Source organism: Rhinolophus sinicus, linkage group LG03, assembly GCF_036562045.2.
Source record: "Rhinolophus sinicus isolate RSC01 linkage group LG03, ASM3656204v1, whole genome shotgun sequence".
Taxonomy (NCBI): Eukaryota; Metazoa; Chordata; class Mammalia; order Chiroptera; family Rhinolophidae; genus Rhinolophus; species Rhinolophus sinicus.
The window spans coordinates 90138033-90146995 of NC_133753.1; the positions used below are offsets into that span (position 1 = coordinate 90138033).

General features: G+C 36.9%; 1 pseudogene; it reads right to left on the minus strand.

Annotated features, from left to right (window-relative positions):
* Nucleotides 1–351: 351 nt before the first annotated feature.
* On the minus strand, nt 352–5481 carry LOC141570768 (methyl-CpG-binding domain protein 3-like 2B; annotated as a pseudogene).
* Nucleotides 5482–8963: the final 3482 nt, after the last annotated feature.

Consider the following 8963-nt stretch of genomic DNA (forward strand, 5'->3'; position numbering starts at 1 on the left):
TTCTTGATTGTAAGTATTATTAGGAAAATATTACAACTAACACACTAAAAATTCCTCAGGCTAAATCACCTCTGTGATTTAGTATAAAAGTGAATAAAAACCATGGTAAACAGAAAGTTAGGTACACCAGAAGTATCAATCTTCTTTCTTGCCCATGAAACCCAGTCTCTCACCCACAAAAGTATGCACTCTTCACTTTTTTTTTGTCTCTCAGAAGAGTTTAATAAAGTACAATTTTAATACAACAAAGCAACACAGTTTGGAGCAAGAAACAGGACTGGCATTAAAGGACTCAAGTAAAACTTGGGCGGTCTCACGGAGCGCCCTGTGCCATGGGCCACACCGCTCGGCTCAGTCAGCGCCCCCGTGTGCTGGTTTTCCTCCTGTTTGGCTCCTTGCTCTCTCTGCCTCCCCGGCAGGCCTGTCTGCTCTCAAGGCCATAAGCAGCCTCTCTTTCTTTTTTCACTTTCTGAGTCTGTCTCTGGATATCTCCAGATGTTACCGGGTGTCTGCGGAGAAGCTGCGGGAGACAGACCCTCTGCTGGGATCTTCCCTGCCCAGTCTGAAGAAGGCGCAGTGGTGGACTCTGGCTGGTGTGTAGAGAGACCCAGCGCCAGCAGGTCTGGGGTTCACGTGCACTACCTGGTGCAAGTATTTTTGTGATAGTTGTTATATCCAAGGTACTTAAAAGTTCTTCCCAGCTGCAGGCCTGGAGTCCCTGCCTTCTCCTGTATGCGGAGATTTGCTGACTCTTCTCCAAGTTCTCCTCCTGACACGGCCTGCGCCTGACATTGGCCAGGAAGGGAAGTGAAAAGACCCCCAAAGACAAAAGTTCTTTTCTCAGTTTTGGTCAGGACTGAATTTGGTGTTTTAATTTAGCCCATTTGTATAACCTGTAATTTATTTCACGAAATGTCAGTTATTTAAACTACCTTACAAGTATTCAACTGTAAAGACACTTTACTCTCAGAGATTTAACTGATAACCTTTGCAGGAGAACCTTATGAATTATTGAAATGCTGAAATCAGAAACAAGCAGTTTACCTAATTTGCTCTTGATGATGAATGGCAGGGATTTAGAGATTAAGCTCTTTCCCTGAGACTTAGTTTCTGTTAAATGAAGATGTAGACACTATCATTTGAGTTGGACTAGAGTGGAAAATATCTTCACAAAGATTATTAAGCTTCCCAGCTGTGATTGTAACAAACAGCTTTTTTGCATATTAATGTTTATTTTTGTTCTTATGTTTTAGCAATTGTTTTCTATTCTTGGGAATAGAAATGAAGGTGTTGACTTGGGAATAAATTACTTCCTTAGTCCGTGGTTTAAGGCATTAGCATGCACACAATACTTTCTATGAAATGGTGAAAAACTATGACTTCTTCGAGGCCAGGTTTTACGTGCAACTTATGCTATTTTTGTGGTTGCTTGGCAGGACGAAACTATTTTCCTTAAACTCAGAACAATTTTAAAAGCTCAATTAATTAATTAATTAATTAATTAAATTCCGTTCTCTTCTCTTTGAATTGAATATGTAATGATGTGAAATAAAACATTTTCTTTAGTACTGACTGAAGGCAATTTTTTTTCATCTTCACAATTAAAAAAAAATTTTTATTAAAATTTATTGGGGTGATAATGGTTAGTAAAATTACACAGGTTTCAAGTGTACAATTCTGTCAAAAACGCATCATCTGTATATCACATTGCATGTTCACTACCTAGAGTCAGTTCTCCTTCCATCACCATATACAAGGTCTGACAATTAAGTTTGCGAACTTGTTGCAATGATGTTGCTAACCTTTTTTGATATCAGAAGGATTATTCATTATGAATTTGTACCAACTGGACAAACACTTAACCAAGTTTACTATTTGGAAGTGCTGAAAAGGCTGCACGAAAAAGTTAGATGACCTGAACTTTTCACCAGCAATCCATGGCTCTTGCATCACGATAGACAATGCACCAGCTCACAGGGCACTGTCTGTGAGGGAGTTTTTAGCCAGTAAACAAATAACTGTATTGGAACACCCTCCCTACTCACCTGATCTGGCCCCAATGACTTCTTTCGTTACCCAAAGATAAAAGAAATATTGAAAGGAAGACATTTTGATGACATTTATGACAGCTCTGGTGGCCATTCCAGAAAAAGAGTTCCAAAATTGCTTTGAAGGGTAGACTAGGTGCTGGCATTGGTGCATAGCTTCCCAAGGGGAGTACTTTGGAGGTGACCATAGTGATATTTAGCAATGAGGTATGCAGCACTGTTTCTAGAATGAGTTTGTGAACTTAATTGTCTGACCCCCTTAATTGTAGTTGACCCCCTCTACCCTCTTCTACTATCCCCTCCTCCCCCTTACCCTCAGTCATCTTCAGAATTTTAAAAAATCTTAATTGTTTTGATGGAATCATTACAAAATATGAGTATTTGTCCTAAATAATAATAATAATATTAAGATTTTAAGGTATAGCCTAAAATTATGCCTTACTACTGGGTGATCTAAACCCAGAACCTCATTCCTCTCTTCTTTATTCTTGCATCCCCAAGGCAAAAATAGATGATAGATGTTCCATAAATATGTGATGAGTAGATGTGAATGACTGATGACTGCTTAATAATACTTAAGTACAGTTGTCTTGGTGATATGCACTTTAACAGAATTATCACAGAAAAATCAAAATCAATCCTTTATGTCCTTTTGATTAGATTCTTTCCCTAATGAAAGAATTAGGGAAAAGAGTGGGAAATGAGTCTGGAAGGTGTTAATTATTAGTGGTATGTTAAAAAATTAGGCAATGCGAAGTACCTATGGAGAAATAGAGAGCAAGTGTTAAGTCTTATCAGTGATGGTAAGCCATGTGTTCTTAAAGAAGTAGTTATGGAGTAATCGTCATCAGTGATTGGGGTTTCCAGCTTTATTGAAATGTAAATGTAACAGTGGGTAAGTTTAAGGTGTACAATATGTTGATTTCAAACACTTCTATATTGCAAAATGACTACCACCATAGCATTAGCTAACACCTCCATCAGTCACATAATTACCACTTTTTTTGTGGTAAGACTATTTAATATCTACTTTCTTAGCAACTTTATAGAATTTCACACAGTTATTAACTATAATCATCATGCTGTACCTTAGGTCCCCAGAACTTATTCATCTTCTAACTGGAAGTTTGTGCTCTGACCAACATCTCCCCATTTCCCCCACCCTCAATCCCTGGTAACCATTTTACTCTCTGTTTCTATGAATTTGGGTTTTTCAGATTCCATATTAAGGGATATCATGTAGTACTTATCTTTCTCTGTCTGACTTATTTCACTTAGCATGATGCCCTCAAAGTTCATCCATGTTGTCACAAATGGCAGGATTTCCTTCTTTTTCATGGCTGAGTGGTTGGGGTTTTCATTGCTAAGACAATAACCAGTATAAAAGCAGTTATTGTTCTGTCAAGAGCAGAGTTTGGTGTATCACCAATTTATCACTGCCACATTCTCTACATTTGTATTCCAACCACACAGCCATATACTCAACACCATGTTTCTCCAGCTATTTTTGATTCGCAAGCCAGGAAGCATGAAAGTAGAATGAGTGTTTCTAAATATAAAAGGAGTATCATGATTTCAACTTTATTATGAGCAAGTGTGCCAATGTGTTGAAAATGGTGGCAGTAAATCAGGACCTTATGAGCTTATGAGCTTAGATCCTGGTCTCTCCTACTAGCCAGAGGGGACTTGGACATATTTTATATTATGCTTTTACAATATTATTGACAGTGATAGACTCAGGCTATATGCGAAGCCAGTTTCTCCCTCTCTCTTGTGGTCGACACCTAGAGATATTTCTAAAGTCTATTCCAGATACAATTCAGTATTTTCTTTGGAGGTTAGTAATAAATCATTGACTCCCACAAGCCAAATACCCTCCTTTGGCTATATTCTATACAAGGGCCACGGCTAATATTTCATCCTGCTTTGTAGTCCTTTGTGGTTTCTCTACAGTTGCACTTCTAAAGGCCCAAAGCATTTGGAGTCTTAGATCTTCAGAGATACATCATGTACCCTTAATATTTCCTTTGATTTGAAAGCAGAGAAATTTTTAAATGGAAAGTATTGAACAGAGGACTATGGGACACATAGTGTCATCTTGGAAAAGATAATAACGAACTTTGATCTCAAGAATAATGTACTAAGTGGGATAATAAAGCCTTCAGTGAGTTCAGAGTATTGCCATTTTTAAAAGTAGCTTTATTTCATTTTTGTACTTTTCTTAAAAAATAAAAGATGACTTATGTAACTAAAATACATAAGTCTGAAACACGTAAGGCCGAACATATTCAGCATGGCTTAACATGAGTTATGAGATTGCATTCAATATTTTGGCATGATATGGACCTGCATATAATTTTTTTTCCTGCATCATTTTTTTTTTTCCTGTGAGCAGGAAATTCTGTGATTTATAATTCTTTGAACCACAAGTCTGGAGATTCCGTTTATGCTTTTGAATTTAATAACATTAAAATGCCAACGGGATCTATTGATTATAAAGCAGGTAAGAGAGCGGGGGGAAACTGAACTGAAGGCCATGAATGTATGGTTTTATTTTCTTTCTTCAAATACTCCCCACCCCAACTTACATCTTCTGATTTTAAAATTGATACCTGCTCAATAAAAGGAACTTGGAAACTATAGAAAACCATTAAGGAAAATCAAATCACCCTTCAGAGATAACCACTTTTAGTTAATAGTTTCAAACTTTTTCTCAATTTAAAAGTTGTATGTTTTAAAACATAATTTGTAAATATATCCTAAAGGTATTTTAACTCATTTTCTCCATGTAACACTTTTTGAAATAGAATTAGTGGGTCAGAAGTAATTAATATTGTAGAGATTCTTAATACATATTTTCAGAACTTTGGTTTTATTGGATGAGGATCAATTTTGCTCTTCAGTAAATTCTTAATGACATTTTTATCATGTTTAGCATCATGATTACATTTAAGTAATTTATGTAAAGGGCATGTGGACAGATTTTTTTGAAGCCCTGATGCTAGCCTGTCTCACCTGCTTAGATGTTTGTGGATCTCTTTATTATGAACAGTCAAAGTCTTTGAAGGGGTTTGGGTATATTAAAGGAATATTGTAGTGTCTTACGCAGAATTGAATGGACTCTAAAAAATCCCATTTAGAATTTGACTTTATTGCTTTTACTCTACCTCACAAGAAGCTCAGAAGTACTAATTTCCTCATTAGTGTAAGGCTTGCGACGACATAATGAGGCTAAGAGAGTCAGGTGGGTTGAGAAAGGTGAGTGCTTTATTCTGTGCTTCCGGGCGAGGTTCACCCATCCGCAGATGGGGCTGGTGAAGTCGCACCCAGGGCAGAGCGAGGGAGGCATATATGCGATTTTTGGGGTGGAGGCTGGCTGAGTGAGGTGGCAGGTGAGTAGGCCCCAGCGCAGATCGGGCGCCAGTGGCTGCATCCGGAGTTGTTTATCGCACCAGCGGTCTGCTGCCTTTTCTGGGAAACGCTAGGGGCCCCAGTTTCTGTCATGCGAGGAGGGGTCTGACTTGGCAGAGGGGTATGACTTGGCTCCTGGCCGCTTTGACCGTGCTCGTAGCTGACCTAACAATTAGGTCAGTTGGGGATAATGCCCTAGTGAGCTTAATAAATATTGATGAATTGGGTTAGACAATTTTTTATGAAAGATTAAATTTCATTAACTTGTTTAAAAAGAGTAAAAAAAAAATAGTAAATTTGAATATGAATGACGTGTGTGCAAAATAGTTATTAAAAAAAACAAACAACAACCAACAAAAAAATAACCAAAAACAAACCCACTCCACTCCATTCCACTCCACTCCACAACAAAACAAAAATCTTAGCAAACCCAAACCTGGGAGTGAGCACTTGAGCTTAAGGGGTAACTTGTCAGAATATGATAGACAGTTTCTTTGGGCCACGTATTACTTGGGACATTGTTTAAGTAGATATGATTGTAATTCATTGGTGTAGGAGCAACTCAATTTAGGGAATTATTTTCTATTTTTTTGATTAGAGATATTTATAGTTAGTTTGGGTAAAACTATATTGCCACTGTTAGTTTATATTAGTAATTTCAATTTTGAAAGTAAGAGAGGGAGACTGAAGAGCTTCATGTCATTTGATTTTCAGAATGCCAGAGAAACTCTTGTGTCATAAAGACCCCACTCCCAAAACTGAGAGCTAACTTATTCCAAAAAACATTAACCAGGAATGTTGTTTCAGTCAGGGTTCAATGTCAATGAAAACAGCTTGCCTAAGACTTAAAATAATCAGTTAAGGAAGTCACTTTGTCCAGTGCCTTAAAATAGTAAAATAAACTTTTTCTTTTCAAAGTAAGAATACAGACCAAGAATATGTGGACCATTTGAAAATATAGATCATAGTAATACAGAAAACCATCTCACCTATGACACCGTCAGCTAATGCAATCCTTATATATACTTCCTCATATTCAATACTATTCATAAGTGGAATCATAACATCTGTGCTACTGTTAAAGACCCAGTATTTCATCAAGCTACATTTATCAGAACTCACAGTAGTAAGAAAGTCATCATCCTGACAGAGCCTTGGCAGTGGCTTAAAATGGGGAAATGAGAGAATGGTATTTATAGCGTTGTAGGCCTCGGATAGGTGATACTATATTTTTGTCGTTGAGCATTTACAACTATCAGAACCAGGTACTTTTTATTGAGTTTTAATATGTTTATGAACACTTCCTATATTTATGTATATTGCTGATATTTATCCATTCTTGGGCATTTTATGTAGATAGTTTGGAAATTAATTTCAAGTGAATGAAACTTTTATATTTACCTCTACTTAAACTAGATTTTCTTCGTGGCAGGTCTGCTGGTTGTTTAAATGGATAGCTCAGTCTGGCTGTCACTGGGTTGAGAATGAACTTCATTAACCATATCATAGTCTTAGGGGCCATCTCAACATGGCAGCTTGATTAGCAAATACATGAATTACAGATACTTACCTCTTACATGGGAAGGTTGGGACAATTTAATCCTGAATTGACGATAGCATACTTGTATGAATAAAAGACAGTACCAGAAATGACATTCATAAGCACCCCAACTCCTAAGCCTCTTTTCTTTCTCCTGCTTTATCATAGTAACGATTCTTCCTATTGGAAGAATTGTACTAGGTGATCAGATATATTTTGCAGGTGTGTTAAAAGACCAATTTTTCCATTATACACATGCATGCACTGGGTCTGACAATTAAGTTCACGAACTTGTTGTGACCATGTTGCTAACCTTTTTTGATATCAGAAGGATTATTCATTATGAATTTGTACCAACTGGACAAACAGTTAACCAAGTTTACTATTTGGAAGTGCTGAAAAGCCTGAGTGAAAAAGTTAGACAACCTGAATTTTTTGCCAATTCATGGCTCTTGCATCACGACAATGCACCAGCTCACACGTCACTGTCTGTGAGTGAGTTTTTAGCCAGTAAACAACTGTATTTGGAACACCCTCCCTACTCACCTGATCTGGCCTCCAATGACTTCTTTCTTTACTTGAACATAAAGGAAATATTGAAAGGAAGAGATTTTGATGACATTCAGGATATCAAGTGTAATACAATGACAGCTCTGATGGCCATTCCAGAAAAAGAATTCCAAAGTTGCTTTGAAGGTTGGACTAGGCACTGGCATCAGTGCATAGCTTCCCAAGGGGAGTCCTTCGAAGGTGACCGTAGTGATATTTACCAATGAGGTATGTAGTAGTTTTTCTAGGATGAGTTCACGAACTTAATTGTCAGACCTTGTGTTTGCATTTTGTGTGTGTGTCTGTGTGTGTGTGTGTGTGTGTGTTTAATGACCACATCTCACCTAAGCAAACTTTATCTCATTTACAGATTTATAAATAATCTTCAGCATTTACAGTTCTCATGGTAAGAAACAAGTTAATTTTAAAATGACAGTTCGAGAAAGAGGCAACGTTATGCAGAAATACATTTCAGGATAAATACTTGTCCATAGGAAAGAGGTTAGTTTTATTTGATTGCCCCTATCAAGTCAACAGAATATAAGCATGCTTGTAATAACTGAGGTCTGTGTCTTATAATTTAAAATATTGGATATTTTGAACAGGCTTGGTAGCTTTGACTAGTTTACCTAGTACTTTTGTTTGAAGCATTCTTATTCTAGTCAATTGTACATTTCTTACAAAACTATTATTGGAAACTTTAAACATGGAATAAATCAGAAGCCCAAATAGAAAAACTAAAATTTTTGTTATCTGCATTGTTTTACAAAAATATTATGTCCCAATAGATTAAGCTGTAGATGTACTTGTTGCATAAAGCATCACAAAACACCAAAAGAAAAGGGAAGTCGAAGGAGAACCACCCAGCATGAGCTTCTGGGAGACTTAGATAATGGGGATTGAAACTGAACAGTTTTCTTTATATAGCCTGAAGTGCTTGATTTATAAAATGTTTCCATGATGCTGCCTTTCTTAAGGCCTTTTAGTTTACTTAAATGTCATTCCCTAGTAACTCAGCTTGTATTTAGTATTTATAGATATTCTACCTATGGGGACTAAGTATACCCTACTGTATTACTGCTTTCATCTAAAAGAATCCCAAAGAATTTATCATCTATTCAATAAATATCTATTAGGTGCTAGAATGGGTTCCAGTCTCAGCTTTGCTACTTTACTAGCTACATAACAATAATTCAAGTTACTTAACTTCTCTGTGCTTCAAGTTCCCTATCTGTAAAATGGGAGTGGTAGCAGTAGCTACTTCATAAGATTGTCTAAGAATTAAATGAGTTAATATACCTAAGGCCCATAAACCAGTGACTGGCACATAGTAGGACCTAGTAAGCGTTAGTTGCTGCTGTTGTTGTTTGCCAGACCCTGTACTAAGTGCTAAGAATATTATGGCAACCAAAACA